The sequence below is a fragment of the Lepidochelys olivacea genome, assembly GCF_965140295.1.
Source record: "Lepidochelys olivacea isolate rLepOli2 genome assembly, chromosome: 2".
NCBI classification, from domain to species: domain Eukaryota; kingdom Metazoa; phylum Chordata; order Testudines; family Cheloniidae; genus Lepidochelys; species Lepidochelys olivacea.
In genome coordinates this window covers 13,101,460-13,123,772 of record NC_140412.1, presented here as the reverse complement: position 1 = coordinate 13,123,772, position 22,313 = coordinate 13,101,460, and positions in this window count along the sequence as shown.

Here is a 22,313-nt window from a genome sequence, read left to right as displayed (position 1 = left end):
GAGTAGTACACACCATATCAGGCATAAGGAAGGAGGCCCTAAGGTACGGATGAAGTGGAGCTTGAGGAAGTGAGGGCTGCTGTGGGGGAAGTAGCCCAGGGAATTGTACATGTCATGTTTCTAAAAGGTCAGCTACCATAGCTGATACTATTAGGGTCCCTGGGCTGGAGCCCGGAGTAGAGGGTGGGCCCGGGCTCCCCCCCCCCACCTTTGCTCCCTGATTAATCACTGAGACTGGGAGACAACAGAGACTGTGCAAGGAAAGATAACTTCTCCTCACCTCCCTTGCTGGCTTATGATGAAAATGGCTCAGTAGACTGTGACCCTTGTCTCCAGAGAAAGAAGGGTTACGTGGAGGGTCACAATGAGCCTCTGAGGCTAGCAAAATCCACCAGGAAACACGGGACCCACGGAGGCAAGGACAGAGCTTTGTCACACTATCTTGAGTAGTTTTGTATCATCTGCAAATTTTGCCACCGCACTGTTTACCCCTTTTTCCAGATCATTTATGAATTTGTTAAATAGGACTGGGCCCAGTACAGATCCCTGAGGGACAACACTATTTGCCTCTCTCCATTTTGAAAACTGGCCATTTATTCCTACCCTTTGTTTCCTATCTTTAACCAGTTACCAATCCATGAGAGAACCTTCCCTCTTATCCCATGACTGCTTATTTTACTTAAAAGCCTTTGGTGAGGGAACTTGTCAAAGGCTTTCTGAAAATCTAAATACACTATATCCACTGGATCTCCTTTTTCCGCATGTTTGTTGACCCCTCAAATTATTTTAGTAGATTGGTGAGACATGATTTCCCTTTACAAAAAACATGTTGACTATTTCCCAACAAATTATGTTCATCTATGTGTCTGACAATTTTGTTCTTTACGATAGTTTCAACCAATTTGCCCGGTACTGAAGTGACGCTTACTGGCCTGTAGTTGGCAGGGTCACCTCTGGAGCCTTTTTAAAAAAATTGGTGTCACATTAGTTATCCTCCAGTCATTTGGTACAGAAGCTGATTTAAATGGTAGGTTACAGATGACAGTTAGCTTACAGCCTGAATGACCCAAAGCCCACCTTTAAAGTCATGCTAAAATGGTAATGAGGGCCATTCATGGTAGATATGTTAGAACTTTGAAATGCAAACTTATATTGTTTTAAGTTAGAAGTGATACTAATTGTGTGTATCTTAGAAGCTAGCCATGTGAACAGACAGCTCCTTTCTGTCACTATAACTATTAATTCAGAGATCAAAAGGGAATATTAACATTCAGATGAATCTTAGGTGAAATGCATTCATTGTCTATATGTCTCTTTGAAGTTTGTGATAGACTTCCTAATGGATAAATTGCCCAATGTTAATTTGTGTAACTAATTACTGGTGGTGTTTAGAAAGCAGAAGGTTACATCAAAAGCCTATTGTTTACCCAGGACTGTATGGCCAAGTGGCTGCAAGAAAACTGAATAAAAGACCATTGGGTCCTGATTCTGTCATCTGAGATCTGCTTAAGGGTATGTCTACACTACGAAATTAGGTCAAATTTATAGAAGTCGGTTTTTTAGAAATCGCTTTTATATATTCGAGTGTGTGTGTCCCCACAGAAAATGCTCTAAGTGCATTAAGTGCATTAACTCAGTGGAGCGCTTCCACAGTACCAAGGCAAGCGTCGACTTCCGGAGCGTTGCACTGTGGGTAGCTATCCCACAGTTCCCGCAGTCTCCGCTGCCCATTGGAATTCTGGGTTGATATCCCAATGCCTGATGGGGCTAAAACATTGTCGTGGGTGGTTCTGGGTACATATCGTCAGGCCCCCGTTCCCTCCCTCCCCCCGTGAAAGCAAGGGCAGACAATCATTTCGCGCCTTTTTTCCTGAGTTACCTGTGCAGACGCCATACCACGGCAAGCATGGAGCCCGCTCAGGTAACCGTCACCCTATGTCTCCTGGGTGCTGGCAGACGCGGTACGGCATTGCTACACAGGAGCAGCAACCCCTTGCCTTGTGGCAGCAGACGGTACAGTACGACTGGTAGCCATCATCGTCATGTCTGAGGTGCTCCTGGTCGCCTCTGTGAGGTCGATCAGGAGCGCCTGGGCAGACATGGGCGCAGGGACTAAATTTGGAGTGACTTGACCAGGTCATTCTCTTTAGTCCTGCAGTCAGTCCTATTGAACCGTCTTATGGTGAGCGGGCAGGCGATACGGACTGCTAGCAGTCGTACTGTACCATCTTCTGCCGAGCAGCCATGAGATGTGTATGGCATGCAGTCCTTCTGCACCGTCTGCTGCCAGCCAAAGATGTAAAAGATAGATGGAGTGGATCAAAACAAGAAATAGACCAGATTTGTTCCCCCCCTCCCCTGTCTAGGGGACTCATTCTTCTAGATCACACTGCAGTCACTTACAGAGAAGGTGCAGCGAGGTAAATCTAGCCATGTATCAATCAGAGGCCAGGCTAACCTTCTTGTTCCAATAACGACAATAACTTAGGTGCACCATTTCTTATTGGAACCCTCCATGAAGTCCTGCCTGAAATACTCCTTGATGTAAAGCCACCCCCTTTGTTGATTTTAGCTCCCTGAAGCCAACCCTGTAAGCGCCCCTCCCAGCGTCAGAGCAATGGCAAACAATCGGGCATCTGAGAGTGCTGTCCAGAGCACTCACAGTGGAGCACTCTGATGGGGCTAAAACATTGTCGCGGGTGGTTCTGGGTACGTGTCGTCAGGCCCCCGTTCCCTCCCTCCCTCCGTGAAAGCAAGGGCAGACAATCATTTCGCGCCTTTTTTCATGAGTTACCTGTGCAGACACCATACCACGGCAAGCATGGAGCCAGCTCAGGTAACCGTCACCCTATGTCTCCTGGGTGCTGGCAGACGCGGTACAGATTTGCTGCACAGTAGCAGCAACCCATTGCCTTCTGGCAGCAGACGGTGCAATACAATTGGTAGTCGTCCTCGTCGTGTCCGAGGTGCTCCTGGCCACGTCGGCTGGGAGCGCCTGGGCAGACATGGGCGCAGGGACTAAATTTGGAGTGACTTGACCAGGTCATTCTCTTTAGTCCTGCAGTCCTATTGAACCGTCTTATGGTGAGCGGGCAGGCGATACGGACTGCTAGCAGTCGTACTGTACCATCTTCTGCCAGGCAGGCAAGAGATGAAGATGGCTAGCAGTCGTATTGTACCATCTTCTGCCAAGCAGCCATGAGATGTGGATGGCATGCAGTCCTTCTGCACCGTCTGCTGCCAGCCAAAGATGTAAAAGATAGATGGAGTGGGTCAGAACAAGAAATAGACCAGATTTGTTTTGTACTCATTTTCCTCCTCCCCTGTCTAGATCACACTGCAGTCACTCACAGAGAAGGTGCAGCGAGGTAAATCTAGCCATGTATCAATCAGAGGCCAGGCTAACCTCCTTGTTCCAATAACAACGATAACTTAGGTGCACCATTTCTTATTGGAACCCTCCGTGCAGTCCTGCCTGAAATACTCCTTGATGTACAGGCACACCCTTTGTTGATTTTAGCTCCCTGAAGCCAACCCTGTAAGCCGTGTCGTCAGTCGCCCCTCCCTCCGTCAGAGCAACGGCAGACGATCGTTCCGCGCCTTTTTTCTGTGCGGACGCCATACCAAGGCAAGCATGGAGGCCGCTGAGTTCATTTTGGCAATTAGGAGCACATCAACCACCACACGCATTATCCAGCAGTATATGCAGCACCAGAACATGGCAACGCGATACCGGGCGAGGAGGCGACGTCAGCGCGGTCCCGTGAGTGATCAGGACATGGACACAGATTTCTCTGAAAGCATGGGCCCTGACAATGCATGCATCATGGTGCTAATGGGGCAGGTTCATGCTGTGGAACGCCGATTCTGGGCTCGGGAAACAAGCACAGACTGGTGGGACCGCATAGTGTTGCAGGTCTGGGACGATTCCCAGTGGCTGCGAAACTTTCGCATGCGTAAGGGCACTTTCATGGAACTTTGTGACTTGCTTTCCCCTGCCCTGAAGCGCATGAATACCAGGATGAGAGCAGCCCTCACAGTTGAGAAGCGAGTGGCGATAGCCCTGTGGAAGCTTGCAACGCCAGACAGCTACCGGTCAGTTGGGAATCAATTTGGAGTGGGCAAATCTATTGTGGGGGCTGCTGTGATGCAAGTAGCTCACGCAATCAAAGATCTGCTGATATCAAGGGTAGTGACCCTGGGAAATGTGCAGGTCATAGTGGATGGCTTTGCTGCAATGGGATTCCCTAACTGTGGTGGGGCTATAGACGGAACTCATATCCCTATCTTGGCACCGGAGCACCAAGCCGGCGAGTACATAAACCGCAAGGGGTACTTTTCGATAGTGATGCAAGCTCTGGTGGATCACAAGGGACGTTTCACCAATATCAACGTGGGATGGCCGGGAAAGGTGCATGATGCTCGCATCTTCAGGAACTCTGGTCTGTTTCAAAAGCTGCAGGAAGGGACTTTATTCCCAGACCAGAAAATAACTGTTGGGGATGTTGAAATGCCTATATGTATCCTTGGGGACCCAGCCTACCCCTTAATGCCATGGCTCATGAAGCCGTACACAGGCAGCCTGGACAGTAGTCAGGAGCTGTTCAACTACAGGCTGAGCAAGTGCAGAATGGTGGTAGAATGTGCATTTGGACGTTTAAAGGCGCGCTGGCGCAGTTTACTGACTCGCTTAGACCTCAGCGAAACCAATATTCCCACTGTTATTACTGCTTGCTGTGTGCTCCACAATATCTGTGAGAGTAAGGGGGAGACGTTTATGGCAGGGTGGGAGGCTGAGGCAAATCGCCTAGCTGCTGGTTACGCGCAGCCAGACACCAGGGCGGTTAGAAGAGCACAGGAGGGTGCGGTACGCATCAGAGAAGCTTTGAAAACCAGTTTCATGACTGGCCAGGCTACGGTGTGAAAGTTCTGTTTGTTTCTCCTTGATGAAACCCCCCGCCCCTTGGTTCACTCTACTTCCCTGTAAGCTAACCACCCTCCCCTCCTCCCTTTAATCACCGCTTGCAGAGGCAATAAAGTCATTGCTGCTTCACAGTCATGCATTCGTTATTCATTCATCACACAAATAGGGAGATGACTACCAAGGTATCCCAGGAGGGGTGGTGGAGGAGGGAAGGAAAATGCCACACAGCACTTTAAGCACAGCACTTTAAAAGTTTACAACTTTAAAATTTATTGAATGCCAGCCTTCTTTTTTTTGGGCAATCCTCTGTGGTGGAGTGGCTGGTTGGCCGGAGGCCCCCCCACCGCGTTCTTGGGCGTCTGGGTGTGGAGGCTATGGAACTTGGGGAGGAGGGCGGTTGGTTACAGAGGAGCAGCAGTGGCAGTCTGTGCTCCAGCTGCCTTTGCTGCAGCTCAACCATACACTGGAGCATTCTGGTTTGGTCCTGCAGCAGCCTCAGCATTGAATCCTGCCTCCTCTCATCACGCTGCCGCCACATTTGAGCTTCAGCCCTGTCTTCAGCCCGCCACTTACTCTCTTCAGCCCGCCACTTACTCTCTTCAGCCCTCCACGTCTCCTCCCGGTCATTTTGCGCTTTCCTGCACTCTGACATTATTTGCCTCCACGCATTCGTCTGTGCTCTGTCAGTGTGGGAGGACAGCATGAGCTCGGAGAACATTTCATCGCGAGTGGGTTTTTTTTTCTTTCTAAGCTTCACTAGCCTCTGGGAAGGAGAAGATCCTGTGATCATTGAAACACATGCAGCTGGTGGAGAAAAAAAAAGGGACAGCGGTATTTAAAAAGACACATTTTATAAAACAGTCGCTACACTCTTTCAGGGTAAACCTTGCTGTTAACATTACATACATAGCACATGTGCTTTCGTTACAAGGTCGCATTTTGCCTCCTCCCATCGCGTGACTACCCCCTCAACCTTCCCCCCTCCCTGTGGCTAACAGCGGGGAACATTTCTGTTCAGCCACAGGCAAACAGCCCAGCAGGAACGGGCACCTCTGAGTGTCCCTGAAGAAAAGCACTCTATTTCAACCAGGTGACCATGAATTATATCTCACTCTCCTGAGGATAACACAGAGAGATAAAGAATGGATTTTGGTTGAATGCCAGCAAACATACACTGCAATGCTTTGTTCTACAGTGATTCCCGAGTACGTGTTACTGGCCTGGAGTGGTAAAGTGTCCTACCATGAAGGACGAAATAAGGCTGCCCTCCCCAGAAACCTTTTGCAAAGGCTTTAGGACTACATCTAGGAGAACCGCAAATGCCAGGGCAAAGTAATCCTTTCACATGCTTGCTTTTAAACCATGTATAGCATTTTAAAAGGTACACTCACCAGAGGTCCCTTCTCTGCCTGCTGGGTCCAGGAGGCAGCCTTGGGTGGGTTCGGGGGGTACTGGCTCCAGGTCTAGGGTGAGAAACAGTTCCTGGCTGTCGGGAAAACCGGTTTCTCCGCTTGCTTGCTGTGAGCTATCTACAACCTCCTCCTCATCATCATCTTCTTCGTCCCCAAAACCTGCTTCCGTATTGCCTCCATCTCCATTGAAGGAGTCAAACAACACGGCTGGGGTAGTGGTGGCTGAACCCCCTAAAATGGCATGCAGCTCATCATAGAAGCGGCATGTTTGGGGCTCTGACCCAGAGCGGCTCTTCGCCTCTCTGGTTTTCTGGTAGGCTTGCCTCAGCTCCTTCAGTTTCACGCGGCACTGCTTCAGGTCCCTGTTATGGCCTCTGTCCTTCATGCCCTGGGAGATTTTCACAAAGGTTTTGGCATTTCGAAAACTGGAACGGAGGTCTGATAGCACGGATTCCTCTCCCCAAACAGCGATCAGATCCCATACCTCCCGTTCGGTCCATGCTGGAGCTCTTTTGCGATTCTGGGACTCCATCATGGTCACCTGTGCTGATGAGCTCTGCATGGTCACCTGCAGCTTGCCACGCTGGCCAAACAGGAAATGAGATTCAAAAGTTTGCGGTTCTTTTCCTGTCTACCTGGCCAGTGCATCTGAGTTGAGAGTGCTGTCCAGAGCGGTCAGAATGGAACACTCTGGGATAGCTCCCGGAGGCCAATACCATCGAATTGTGTCCACAGTACCCCAAATTCGAGCCGGGAACGTCGATTTAAGCGCTAATCCACTTGTCAGGGGTGGAGTAAGGAAATCGATTTTAAGAGCCCTTTAAGTCGAAATAAAGGGCTTCACTGTGTGGACGGGTGCAGGTTTAAATCGATTTAACGTTGCTAAATTCGACCTAAAGTCCTAGTGTAGACCAGGGCTAAGTTTCATCAGGGGAAGTTTGAGTTGCCAGATTGAGATCCCAGTTATGTTGGTACTCCCTAAAGGTGATATTGGACTTTGGACTTAACCTGTGAACTACGTTCTGAAAGAACTCTTTGCAACTACAAAGCTCACCATCTCTACTATGTATCTGAATCTCAAGAATTGAACTCATGCCTGTATGTATATTGATCTTTTAACCATACTTTCTCTCTTTTGTTTTTTAATAAATTTTAGTTTAGTTAATGAGAAATGGCTGTATGCGTGTATTTGGGTAAGATCTGGAATCCTTTGGGATTGGTAGCACCTTTTCTTCAATATGATGAAATAAAATTTTCACAAATCTTCATCATATTTGACTTGGTACCTGGATGGAGGCCTGAGGCTGGGTTACTTTAAGGGAACTGTGTTGCTGGCTTCTGGGCAACTAGTGAGGTAATAAAGAAACTTGTTTTATGCTGGCTTGGTAAATCTAAGTATTGAAAATATCCACCAGTTTGGGGGATTGCCTGCCCCATTCTTTGCAGTTCACCCTAATTGAGTGACCTCAGCTGGCCTACAATTGGACCCTGGTCACAATGGCATAAAAGTTGAAAGCCAAGAGGAGGAAGAAAAGGAAACAGAGAAGTTAATTTCAGTCTGATCAGATTGTGAGCATTGAACACTTCTTTCTGATAATGATGTATGCATTACACACAATAAACTGCCACTCTAAAGCTTTAAAAAGGCTGGTGTATTATTCGCCTTCCATAACAATGTTTTTCGTACATACATGCCTTGCTTTAAGCCCCTGTGATAAGAACAGTTTGAGGGCAGCTTGAATAATCCCAGTGGATAACAGAACATTATTTTGGATTTCGTTTTGTTGTTCATTTGGGTCCAAGCCAGCAGCAAACTCAATGGACCAGGTCCTCAGCTGGTGTATATTGATCAGTTGTAAATCAGTCAGTTGAAGCCAGCAGAAGTATGCTGGTTCACAGCAATGGAGGATCTGGCCCAAGGTGTTTAAAACAGAAAGTGGGAAGCAGCTTAGAATGATTACCAATTGATTTCACTTCTTCACCCTAATCATCCTGAAACTGGTGAAGGATGTTACAGAGCTCACAAAGCCAGCAGCCAATATGAGATGATAATGAGAGAAGCTTTTCTGTTGGTTTTATTTTTAACTTGAATAAAAATACTAATTTCAAGTCAGAAGCCAGAATCTACTGTAATAACTTTGCTTATGGCAAAACAAACAAGCCAATACCCAGATCCAGATACCCGTAGCCTACAGTATGTTGATATATACAAATATCAATAGCTTCAGGAAAATGTCATAATTAGGGGAAATTTTTCAGTTCACTAGATGTTCATAGTAAGTAAATAAGAAAATGACTGATAAATAATTACAAATGTATATAGGATGAGTCTTCATTTACTTTCAGCTGCCGTGTTCTACCTCAGAGGTCGCAGGACTTCAGTGGGGTGTGTGGTTGAAAGGGCTCCTGAGCAATGAACCATGGTTGCAAAGCCTTGCTCACACAACTAGCTTTTTACTCACGTGTGTAAGAACTACTTGGGTGCATAAAGATTTGCAGAATGCAGCCCTTACAAGTCTAGAAAATATCAGGCCTGGGAATACTGCAACAAGCAAAGAACCCAGCAGTGGTTGTGGGCTGCCATAAGCAGCTGGCGTAGGAGAAGTTTACCCCAGCTGGATAGTGAGTAGAGCTGGGCAACAGCTGGAAGATGAAGCTAGATAAATTCAGATTGGCAATAAGCCACATTTTTTTTAACAGTGAGGGCAATTAGCCACTGGAACAACTTACCCAGAGCTGTGGTGGCATCTAAATCACCAGCAATTTTAAAATCAAAATGGGATTTTTTTTTAAAAGATCTGCTCCGGTTCAAAGAGGAATCATTTGGGGGAATGTCTATGGCCTGTATTATACAGGAGGTCCTACTAGATGATCACAGTGGTGCCTTCTGTCCTACAATCTAGGAATCTATTAACCAGTCCTACAAAGACATGCACACCTGCGTAACCTTTATGTAGAGAGATGCAGATAACCGCAGATATAAATTGGTATCCGTGGAATGACATATGCATATGACATATGCATATGACATAAGCAGCTGCATTTGATGTCAATAGGAATATTCACCTCAGGAAACTTATGTATGTGAGTAAATCTTTGCAGGATCCAGGTCTTAGTCTGCTAAACTGGTACATTTTCCCGAGAAATTTAGGAAATACTGATTTAGTCCCATTTTGAGCTAGTTCTTTATTGAATTTAATTCTAGTTCTATATTGATCTAGTCCCATATTGATCTAGATTCTAATCCATCCACCTGTCTCGGGATGGTCTCTACTGTACATTCCCAAAGTTTTTGGATAACCTAATTTCTGATGCCTCCAATAATGAAGCTTGGTCAATTTTTCCGGGAAGGCTGGGAAGACTATTCTAAAGTCAAACTGACCTTACAGGAATAAAATATCCTAGGATTCATGGATAATTGCTCAAAAATAAGGGGAGAAAGTATTCCTGAGGATGCTTTAGGAAAAATAAATGGATTGTGTTGACTTTTTTAGTGTAATTTGAAGATGTCAATCAACCGGTATCTCAATTACCATCAGGCCATAATCCTGGAAACATCTGTGTGAGTAACTTTGTGTAACCCACTGGTGAGTGTGTGTTACAGGTCCTGCTCTGTGCTGAGCCACAGAAGATACAGGCTGTTACCTTCTCCAGCAAGGTTGGGTGCTGTCTGTGTGTTGACTTCCCTAGTTCAATCCCTGGTGTGTTGGTCTGTTATGTTTGCTCTTGTGAATCAATGGAATAACCCATGTGTATATAGTTCTTCACCTCAGGCTGGCTATGAGAAAGGGAAATTAGGGATTTGAAATTTTCGCTGTTGAAGAATAACAAAATACAGTCTATGGGAAATTTCTTTAAATAGAATATGATCCCCCTTTGCAGGTATAAGCTACGAGTCTTCATCTGGGTTTTTTCCCCCTTAGGTGTTTTTCTAAACTCAGTGTTCTGTGGAAAGGCTCAAGTGTGGAACAATTCTTTTGAAGTAATAATTTTTCCCAGTAAACAAAAATGTATCTTCATCACTTTAGCCCTTTCCAATGCTTCACGTGGGAACGGTGTTTCACAGCCCCCTGAAAGAAGCATTTGTTTGTTCCATGTACAGCAGAGTGTCTGTACGATAAACTGACATCACTTCTTGTCCAAAAGCTGACATTGCTAATCTACTGTCGAAGACTGAAAGCTTTTTTCCTTTTCTTTATTTGCAACAGATTTTGTTTTATATAATTAAACACACACATACATTGGTGAATACAACTGAGAATGTGATTACTTTTATTTTCTGCTGTGTTTCATTCTCATGTAAATAAGGAGTAGAGATACTAGAGTATCATCATTTAATCACCAGTTTTATTTACTGAAAAAGACAGCATTTTGTGAGCCTGATGTGAAGGAAGGGAGGAACTGTGGGAGGATCTAGAGAAATTGGAACAATTAGGGTTTATAACTCGAGAACTCAGATTCAGAATGTCAGTGAGTTTAAACTAAGCTGGAAATGTTTTAATAAATCTCTTCTTTTTTTCCTTCTTAGCACCAAGATAATTCTGCTATTATATCAGGAGATGTAACAAAGTCATGGCCCATTCACAAACCACAATCATCAACTACATCTCAGACATGAGGAACAGTTTCTTTACTAGTTGTCTCTAATATTAAATTTCATCCTATTCACACTCCAGCCTCTAGAGGGTGACATTCTCAAAAGAAACCCAGACATAATTACATCAAGCAGTGGGGCAGTGGAACATACGTACCAGTCCATGTATGACAAAGGATGGTTATAAATATTGGGCAAAAGGTTCTATTTTTAAACTCTTTTTAAAGGACATATTTTTGACAAGATTCTTCTGATCATTCCCTTAAGATGACCCTGGCAAAATAACCACAGAGTTTTATATCTGGTCAGAAATATACACTCATGTTAATGAGACTACTGTTTTCACAGCCATGTGGATGTAATCTAAGAGATGTGACTGGTACTTTCCTTTGCTTCAGAAAATCACATATTCTGTGATGTCTAGTACCTGGAATGACATTCTGTTAAAATAGTTCTTGAGCCCTGAGCAGTCTGGCAGTAGCAAAGAGGTAAATAAAGGGCCGCGGATTTTCTGCACAGATAAAATGAGCACATAATGTTCATGAATAATTCATTGTTGTTGTGGAAGGCAAACCATGGGAAACATATTCTCAAAGAATCCTGAAAATAAACGGTCATGAACTCCCAGCAACCTGTCCTGGAAAATCAGCCAGAGCTTGTTGCAAACATTTGTCAAGAGCAGCTCTTACAAAGGTGCCTGGGCAGCTTAGGTGATAGGTACGGAGATAATATTCCATTCCAAGTCTCTTCTTTAAATTCACCGGTGCCTACAGCAATGTCCACAAAACACGGGACAATGGCAATGCAGCTAATGTGCTGTGACTGCTGCTTATTACACTAATTATGACTGTCTCATTGTTACCCTGTGCTCCCCACAGCTGTAAGCTGCCTTCAACTGTTGTCTCTCGTCTTATATTTGGACTGTGAGATCTTTGGGGCACGAACCATCGTTCGTTAGATGTGTGGAAAATGCCTAGCACAACAGGGTTTTTGATCCAGATACTATTGCAATAAAATAATAGTGATTATGACTTTTCTCTTGGTACCTGCTGGTATCTAAAAATATTTATTTAATCTATTTATCCACTCTCTTGGCCATTTATACTATAGCATATATGACCCACAGCAGCCTGTCTAGCTGCCCATCTCAGATTCACAGATTCTATGACCAGAAGAGACCATTGTGATCATCTTGTTTGATTTCCTGCATAACACAGGCCAAAATAATTCCTGTTTGAATTACAGCATATATTTTAGAGAAACACCCATTCTTGATTTAAACTTTGCCAGCGATCCTGTGCTCTGCATGCTCATCACATTAATTGAAATGCACAGTGCAAATAACAACCCAATAAAAGGGGCTGCTTGTCCCACCTTGATACAAATGCCCTCCATGCAAATACAATAAGGTGATTCAAATCAAGCACGGTCTCTCCAATCATCAACCTGCCCCCATCCCGACAGACTGAGAGAAGATTTTCCATTGTGCCTGGAGCGTTATGACGTTGAAGGTCCAGGACAGCAGGTTTGGGGAGTGAGTTCTAAAGGGGTGGGGTTTTCACGGAGAATGACCTGCCACCAACAACTTCTTTGAGTTTGTCATGCAGGAACTCCACCAGAAGTGCCTCCTGTAGCCACAGCTGTGTCCTTAGGGCACTGGGAAAGTGGCAGCCCCTTTGGTGTGGCCGCATTGGTGTGTCGCTGTGGCGATAAGACACCAGCACTCTCTGATGGCTCTTTGGTATCCAATTTGAAATGAGTTCTGTGCACTTCAAATGAGATTGGTGGTTTTGGTCCAGTTCCCAATTGCCAGGTATCCAATATAAGCACTGCTGAACAAACAATCTTGTCAGTGCAAAGGCCAAGAACGCAGTGGGACTGGGGACTAGACTGCTTTCTCTCTGATTGAAATTCACGTCAATGGAGAGGACCAGCTAAGGCCTATATGTATCCCTTAATGCTCAATTTAGGACTTAATTAGGAGGTGAATAGTGTATACACACTGATTAGTGTGAATTTCAAACCCTCTCCCTCAGAAGCTGTCTCTACAGCTGAGCAAAATTATTCAGCGAGTAGTAAATTTGTCAAAAACTGCATTTTTCAGGGCATCAAAATTGTTTGCAAATTTTGGACAAATTCGACAAATAGTTTCCACCAAAAAACCTGGACAAAATTTCAAAAATATTCAAAACAGTTTGTTTTGCCATTTTGAAATTATATGTTTTGACTTTTTCATTTCAAAACATTTCATTTTGAGTTTTTGAAGGGATAAAGACATCTAAAAACAACCTAAAAGTAAATGAACAAAGAAATTTCATTTCAAATAAACCATTTAATTTGTCCCCCCAGAAATGTTCTTTTCTCTGTGTCAGCAAGAAAAACCCACCACTTTTGTTCTGAACTGAACTGGTTTTTGTTTTTTTTCTGATTCTTCGGTGCAACCCTCAGACAGGAAAATCAATACTTCCCTGAGCGCTAGTGGTCTCTTCATTTTAAAGTTGAGATTGAAACTGTTGGACCTTTGCAGTTTTGCCTTGCTGGGTTTCTTGCAGAAAGTTTCTTCAGGATTACACTGCACTTTTTGCATGCTGAATTTCACTTTGGAGCTGGGTTTGAACAAATCCCCATATCCCAAAATCAAAATTTCTGCCTTTAACTTTTTTGGTTTACTTGGTTCCCATCTAAATCGTGCAAAACTGAAGATTGGGGTAAGTTTAGTAAAGAGATATAAATCAGCATAGATTCACTGTAAACAGTGGCCACATGCTCTCAAAAGGTCCCTGGTCCTTAGCAAAACTTTCATTGCCCCTGGCCTGAGTTTTCAATGAGATCCTTACACCCAGACAAGCCCCTCTCCGCTGGATAAAAGGGTTGGAGTGGTGCAAATCGTCCCTTGCAAACTCCATATCCAGCCAGGAAAGGATTCTCCCAACACAGGAAAGGAGAAAGACAGCAGTAAGGCTGCCCTCTGAGGACCACTCCCACGCCCCAACATAGAGGATCATGCCTGCAGGAGAGTGAGGGGCATGTTGGGGTGAGGCTGCAGCACCACAGAGATTCCAGGCAGGACTGCAGCCCATAAGGCAGCTGGGGAAGCTGCCTTAGCTTAGACAGGCCCTCAGGGCTGCCTAAAATACACTAGGGGCCTTGCCAGACCCTGGAACAGCCCAGGATGAGGCGGATGCAAAAATGGCTTCCAGCCACCATGGGGCTCCCCATCAGCTGCAAATTCTGTGCTGCACCTCCAAGGGAATGTCTATACTGCACACTACAGGTACGTCTACACTGCAGCGAAACTCCTGCATCTGGCCTGTGTCAGCTGAGCCTGGCTTGGGCTGCGAGGCTATCCAATTGCTCTGTACATGTTTGAGCTCGGGCTGGAGCCTGGACTCTGGGGCGACACAAGGGAGGAAACTCTCACTGATGCCTGTGCTGTACCTGTTCTCCTGCAGACAAATATAGTTGAGTGGCCTTGGGTGTACTCTGCTGCTGATTGTGGTGTACCCGTTGTTTGCCTAAGACAGCCTGGTGGGTGACTGTGGGCAATACACCACAGGCAGCAGGAACAGATCTGATCTGTGGCCAAACAGATAAAGAGTTGAATTCTCTGAGGTGTTAACTGAGTGCTAAATTCACTTTAAAATGTTCATAATGAAAGGAAACCTGTCTGCACATGAGCAAAGAATGGTTTAGATGGATGTAAACTAAAGTCCATTTAAACTAACAAAAGAATTATTATGATGTGTGAAGTTCTGTGCCTCGGGGGAACACCCAGCATCCCTATGTTCATCCTTATAATATGACTGTGTGGTATCTAATGGAACGTTTGTCACGTCGGGTGTCTTCGGAAGGCTCATGATGCACTGAGTAGTGTTGTTATAATAATGTTAGAGTAATCGTTGTCATAGTAATGTTATGATAATGTTATAGTTTGTAATTTCACGTATATTGTTATGAGGCTAAGAAAGTGTCCTCATGGCTTAAAGCAAGCCCAGGCAAAAACTTTCCAAGAGCAGAGGGGCAGTTCACACCACATCAGGGCATGTATGGGACAAACCCAGCCCAGCCTCACAGGAACAAAGGACACTGGCCAAGGCAACAACAAATGATTTGTTGAACTCTCAAGTGAGTCACCCCCCTTGCCTTGGTCAGTTTGCGACTGCGATGAGGTAATGATCACCTGATTCTGAAAGGAGGGGGGCAAAGCCAAGAGAGAAGAAAGAACATGATAAAAGGGAGAGACATTTGCCTCTTGATAAAAGGGAGAGACGTTTGCTCTTCCTCTCTCTTCCACCTCCATCTACAGACATCACCACCCAGTGACTAAAGCGCTGATCAAAGGGGAGAGCCTGGTTGAAGGCAACCAGCCAGCCTATGGTGAGAAGCATCTATGTTTGTAAGGGCATTGAAAGTGTTAAGATCATCTTAGAATTCATTTTTCTTTTATTTCATTTGACCAAATCTGACTTGTTACGCTTTGACTTATAATCACTTAAAATCTATCTTTGTAGTTAATAAATCTGTTTGTTTATTCTACCTGAAGCAGTGCATTTGGTTTAAAGCATGTCAGAGACTCCCCTTGGGATAACAAGCCTGGTGCTTGGGGCATGCAGGAGAAGGGATACCTCAGGGTCCAGCAGCAATGCCATGTGAAAGCCAAGGAGCCGTGGCAGGCAAACTAGAAGGCCAGGGCGGTCAACAATTTATCTGATGCCGAGCCACAGACCTTCTGTTTTTAAAAAAAGCTGCAGACCATCGTTGGCAGAGACCACACCAACATCCCCAACAGCAAAGTGTATACTTCCAAGGAGCCCAAGTCAAAGGTCCTTGCCATGAACAGCTAGGATGAGAAGGTAGACAAGGAAGAGGAGGAGGAATATGGGGGACAGAAGACCAGAGGATACAGCTGTGCAGAGTGCCAGGACCTGTTTTTGACTTCACCACAGTCCAGCCAGTCCCACCAGTCTAGCAAGCCCAATGCAGGGGAAGCAACCTCTGGTAAGTATGCAGTTTACTTTGAAATTACATGGATGGCACCCCCCTAAAGTAGCAGGATACATCTTTTTGATTTATTCGTTTTCACTTGTGCTAGAAGAGGTAGTGGCTCTACCAAGAGAGACAGAGTTGCTATCTGCTATTTCATTCCCCTCTAAAGATAGGCAGAGGGGACCACACAGAGCTGTTTGTTTATGTGCATCAGGATGTCCCCTGAATCCTCCATAGAGATCTCGATGAATCTTTCATGGAGGTTGAAGCAGGGCAGTTACCCCACTCCTGGAAAACAAGGTTAAAGGCTGATTGGGGAGACAGCCACAGCTGTGGCCACACCCAATCAGGCCACACCTGGACCTGTTATAAGGGCTCAGGGAGGAGCTGGGTCAGAGACTCACTCCAGACTTGGAGCGGGAAGGACCTACCTGTCTGGGAGCACAGGGTACCTGAAGCAGAGAAGTGCTGGGGAAGGGCAAGAGGAGCATGGGAGCTTCAGCCTGGCAACGCCCCAGGCTGAGGCCTTGTTAAAGGCCAGAGGAGGTACTGGGGCTTCAGGGAGACAGCTGAGCCAAGAAAGGCAGCAGGACCAACCCCCTTGCCAATGATGAGTGGCCATTACAGACTGCCGTTTGCTGCAGAGAAAGGGGCTAGATGAAGACTAACAGTAGCCACTGAGACAAGTGGGCATGGGGGAAGGGGATCCCCTGGAGGGGAGACCCAGAGTGTGGGGGCACCTCTGTGGGGCAGCACCCCAAGATAAGAGGGCACTTGGGTCTGGGTGGGACATGGGAACCTGATGCAGGAGAGACACTGACCAACAGGAGTGCTGGAATTGAGCTAATACCCAGATGACCAGAAGGAGGTGCCATGGCGGTGAGTGATCAACCTTGCTACAGAGGTACTATGCAATCCTCTGCCGAAAGTTTTTGGGAAGGGCTGCCTTATTCCTTCCACTGTGGTAGAACACTTTCCCATGGTACTCAGCAATAACGTCAGCAGGTACCATTGCAGTACAGAAGCTAGCAGCATATGGGCCCGGGTGTCCTCAGGACGCCAGCAGCAGCTATGCTTTCTCTGCCTCTGTTACCCTCAGGAGTGAGAAATCAGCTAAAATCACAAATGCCTGTGCAAAATGGTGCCAGTATTCAGTGCCATTGCACTATACATCTAGAATCATGCAACCGAGCGATTTCCTCTTCATTTCCCCAACCCCCAGAGGGCCATACTCCCCATAGCTGGTGCTGTGACTGGCAACATACACAATCAATCCCAAGAAGAAGCAAGAATGTAGTGCTTACAACTTTTGGGGAGCCAGGGAACTGAGTTCAGCATCTTATGTTTTCCGCCGTGAACACACTGGCAATGGTATCTCTGTGTGCTGTACCTGCAACTTCTGCTACTGAGGCCTTCAGAGTCTCCCACTCCACACCCATGGAACACCTAAGCTGGATAAGGAGGAGAAAGAAGAGGACTCGGGATGACATGATCCAGGAAATCCTGCAAGCCAGTGCTGCATCCAAGAATGAGCAGAGGGTCTAGAGGATCCCCAGTCCAGACAGCCTGGAGAAGGACAGAGAGGAGAGGATAGAGGCTCAGGAAAAGGAGAGGGACGTGCAGTGGGACATGCTTGCACTTCTCAGAGATGCTGCAGACTATGGTGGACAAGCAGATTGAACAATCCCATACGCATCTCCCTCTGCAGCCCAGTGAGAACTCAATATCGGAACCTCCTTATACCCCACTCAACATTCCATGTGGCATATGGGGTTGGTGCACTACCCCATCACTCCACCCCCGTGGACATTAAAGACAATCACAGCTTCACATACACTGACCTGTGAAAGCCACGGTTGGTGTATGTGTAGCTGAAATGTATGTGACTCTTCTTTCCCCTTCATAAGGGGGAAGGGATAGCTCAGTGGTTTGCACATTGGCCCGCTAAACCCAGGGTTGTGAGTTCAATCCTTGAGGGGGCCATTTAGGGAACTGGGGCAAAAATTGGGGATAGGTCCTGCTTTGAGCAGGGGGTTGGACTAGATGACCAACTCTGATATTCTAAGTTCTATTTGCTTAATTTATTAAGTTTTAAATGTTTTTTTAATTGCCTGGTTCATGTTGCAGAATGAAATTCTATTTTTTGGAACATAATACATCTTGATTAATTCACAACATATGCTGGCTGGTGCTGAGCATTTCTGAAAGCAACCAATTACCTATTACTGCACTGTGTCACACTACTCATAACATCATTCACAAACAATTTTAATATACAATGTTATATTGTGACGTACACAGCAATAACTACAAGATTCTTACCAGGCTGCAAAAGAGCAAGGTCAGGTAAAGTGCACTACAGCAAAACACCCTACTCTGGCTCACTATTAAAATAGTCTTTCAAAGTCTCCCTGAGCTGTATAGCCCTTTTGTCTGCCTGTTCAAATTCAGCAGACAGCTGCACCCCCTCTGCCCTCCACCCTGGCAGAAACTTTTACCCTTTTGCTTCACAGACATTCTGCAGGGCACAGCAGGCAGCTATAACCACTGGGGTATTTTTTCTCACTGAGGTCCAATCTTATGAGTAAACAATGCCAACAACCAAAAGCACATTCAGCTGTCATTCTGCAGCTGCTGAGCCTGTAATTGAAGTGCTCCTTGGTGCTGTCGAGGTGGCTGGTGTACGGCTTCATGGGGTAGGGGAGCAAGGGGCAGGCTGGGTCTCCCAGGATCACTAGTGGCATTGCAGTATTTCCAGTGGTAATCTGCCAATTGGGAATGATGGTCTCTGCTTGCAGCTTTCTGAACAGTCCTGTGTTCTTCAAGATGCAAGCATCATGACCCTTCCCTGACCAGCCACATTGATGTCTGTGAAGCATCCCTTTTGATCCACCAATGCCTGCATAACCACAGAGAAGTAGTCCTTTCTGTTGATGCACACTGTGTCAAGGTGGTTTGGTGCCAAGTTAGGGATGTGCGTGCTGTCTATCACAGTTCAGGAACCCCATTGCTGCAGATCTATCCACTACGTCTGTCACATTGCTGAGACTTGCAGGCCTACATGGCACGAGGCAATTAATGGCCATGCACGCTTGTGGGACAACAGCCCCTGCAGTGGATTTCCTGACTCCCAGCTGATTTCTGAATGACTGGTAGCAATCTGACATTGCAAGTTTCCATAGTTCGGTTGCCACTCACTTCTCAGCTGAAAGTGCGGCTCTCATTTTGGTGTCCCTGTGCAGAAGGGCTGGGGCGAGTTCAGCACACAGATACAGGAATGTGGTCTGGCCCATCTGAAAGTTCTGCAGCCACTGCTCATTATCCCAAGCCTGCATGACAATGCCATCCCACCAATCAGTGCTTGCTTCTTGGGCCCAGAACTGGCTCTCTACCATCTCCAGCTGCTCCATGAACACCACCAAGAGCCTTGAATTGATTCTTTGTATGTCCCACAGCAATCTGGTCTCCAAGGAATCATCATGTCCCCCACAGCTCCTCTTGCGGTTCTGCAAATACTGTGCTTGCAACTCTCATGACATAGTGCAGAGCTGTGCAACCTCCATGCTTCTGTCAGAGATGGCGGACAGCAAGGAGGCATGTACTGGTTTGTGGGATTTTGAAAAGAAGGCTTGAAAATTATGGGATGCAGATGAAACGAGGAGACGGAGCACACTGCAGTATGAGAAGTTGACCCTGTGCTCCCAGTCACCCCAGCGCAACTTGTTCCAGACCCATCAGACGTTGCAAACACTGCACTGGATGATGGCGAGTTGCACAGTGGGATCCCTACCCACAGTGCACTGCATTCTGCATTGATATAAGCACTCCTGGTGAGTACGCACACCACCGACACAAGGTACCGAGTACGCACACGCACAAGCAGTGTACTAACTGTGGTGGCTGTATGACGATGCAACTTAGGTCAACATAAGTTTCTAGTGTAGACTTGGCCAGAGAAAGGGAACATCTGAATGCAATGCTCTGTAATTACTCGTCAGTTACAGGAGTTTAATGTGTATTATCCCCACCAAACCTTAATAATTCCAAGGGGTGTTTTGTCCATTGACTGTATCTATTTGATTAATTTAACATCCTGGATCAGCCATCCATGCCTAACTGAGGTCCTGTTTAAAGCATTCCCAGCCTGCTGTGCTCTGTGAGCGAATGGCTCCCCCATCTCTGCTTTTCACTCATGCAAATTCATCTCTTGCCATGGGCAAAGAATAATTTTGCATTCTGCGTTAGCTTGAGAATCATGATCCCATTAAGGTGATTGCAGCCTTTCATTCCTTTACAAATAAGCTTTAAAGAAGCCAGAGAAAAATTAACATCATCTTTAAACAGCTTTTCTCTAGGACATGAAAACATTTATCAGTGTTGAATTTGGAACATAAAAAGAGCTACCTGCTATCCTGGTGGCTGGTGGATTCGGTCATTAGGTGAGTAAGCCAGTGAGGTGAACCAGAGAACACGCAAAACAAACAGCTAACACAGGGACAAAAAATAAATGAACTGCTGCGGTCATAATTAAAGGAGGTGCACGAAATTATTAACAATATTTTAATGAGACAGATCGGTTCTCGGCAAGCAAAATCAATAACAGCAGCCAACTCACTGCCGAATCTCATTCGTAGCGGAGAACTGGCATACCTGACCTTGATCCCCTAAAACAGTGTTGCTATCATTAACAGAATGCATAATGAAGAGCAAAAGTAACATTTTAAAGACGCGCAAAGTAGCCTACGGATTAAAACTTCTTCATCATGAATCTGTAGCTCAGACATAAAAGAAGCACCAAACTGTTTTGCGGGTGTTTTTGAAAGACTTTATTACATTCCTCTTTTTTGGCAGGGGGAGAGGGAGAATTGGTGTTTTGGGTTAGAGGAAGGTGTCAGTTTTGTGTGTGTCATTGCAATGATGGAAGAGAAATCTTTTGCAGTGTTTCCTAAAGATGGTCAGACTCTGGATTTGCCAGTTCTTCTCTGGAAGTTCTTCCCAAAGTCTGATTCCCCTCAACAAAGAATGCTTTGTCTCACATGCTTTGTCCTGAGATGAGTGATCTGTGTTTCCTCAGCATCTATATATTTTTCTTCTATCACATGTATTTGTTTGGTTGTTATTTCAAAGTTGCAGTATCAATCAGATATCAGAACCAGGTCCAAGCTGCAAATCCACTTCTGGATCTGAACTTTCACAAAGATTTGTTGGTGCGCTGGGGTTGAATCTGGGCTTCTGGCTTCAGCCATTTATAAAGATGGTATCCAACTGCAAAGTTTGGATCTGGAAATATGTTATCATTTATATTACAGTAGCACCCAAGCCATGATAAGCATTGTGCAGGCATAGTGAGGCACCCAATCCCTGTTCTGAAGACTTTATGCTCCCAAATGAGAAACTGGTAATATGATAAAGATGAGACTTGGCCATGGCTGATTAACTGCATGTGACACTGTCAGATGGATTGGCAGGCAAGATGATCTTTGCAGCTGTATTTTGTAAGGGCTGGCCAAGAGGGATTGTGGGTTGAGATTTCAGTGATCACGCAGGCCCAGATCCTCAAAGGTATTTAAGCAACTCCCACTGAAGTCACTGACAGATCAGATCTAGGAGTGTGGTAGCTTCCCACATGAGGGGAACAGTAGATGATACTCCCTCATTGCAAGTGTCCCAACATCCTCCGCTGCCTAGTAACAAGCCTCCATGGCATCATGCTCTCTAGATGCTCAGATGGAACCCTGGACAAATCGGTAATCCTTAAGGTGACCCACACACCAAGGGATTATCCAGTTTCCTGAGGGTTAAACCATTTATACATAATTGGACTATGATGCCTTTTCTCTAAGGTGTTTGCCGGAGCAGGGAAGGATTTGTTAGATGTTTCAGTGATATGGAGTGGATTTAGGTACATTACATTCATCCCCTATTGAGCACCTGCAGGCAGAACATAATTGGAATACATATTTTGAAATTTTATCTCAATCTTGTCACCCAGGAGTGGGTATTACCTCCTACTTCTTTCATTGTAAGGTTGCTCATGAGCTTTTATTGGCTTACCAACCTTGACAGTGTCCCTTGGAGTAGTTTAAGCACTTAAAAGTTTATTGGAGGTGGATGTCAGAGTAATAAAACAAGTTTTATTAGGATAGTACATCATGCTGTGAGACCAGGAGAACACATGGCTATGAGATTCAGAGAAGCTCAAGGGACAAGCTTCTGAGCTAGCTGTGATCAGGGAATACCAAAGGTATACAAATGGACAGTATGTCACTTTTTTTTAAAAGAGAAAAGTTTATTTATATAAAAATGACGGCTCAGGCTCCCGCTATAACTGAGATGGAATTTTCTCATTGGGTCAGACATACACTTTTACCTGCAGCTTGAGCCTGCAGAGCTCCAT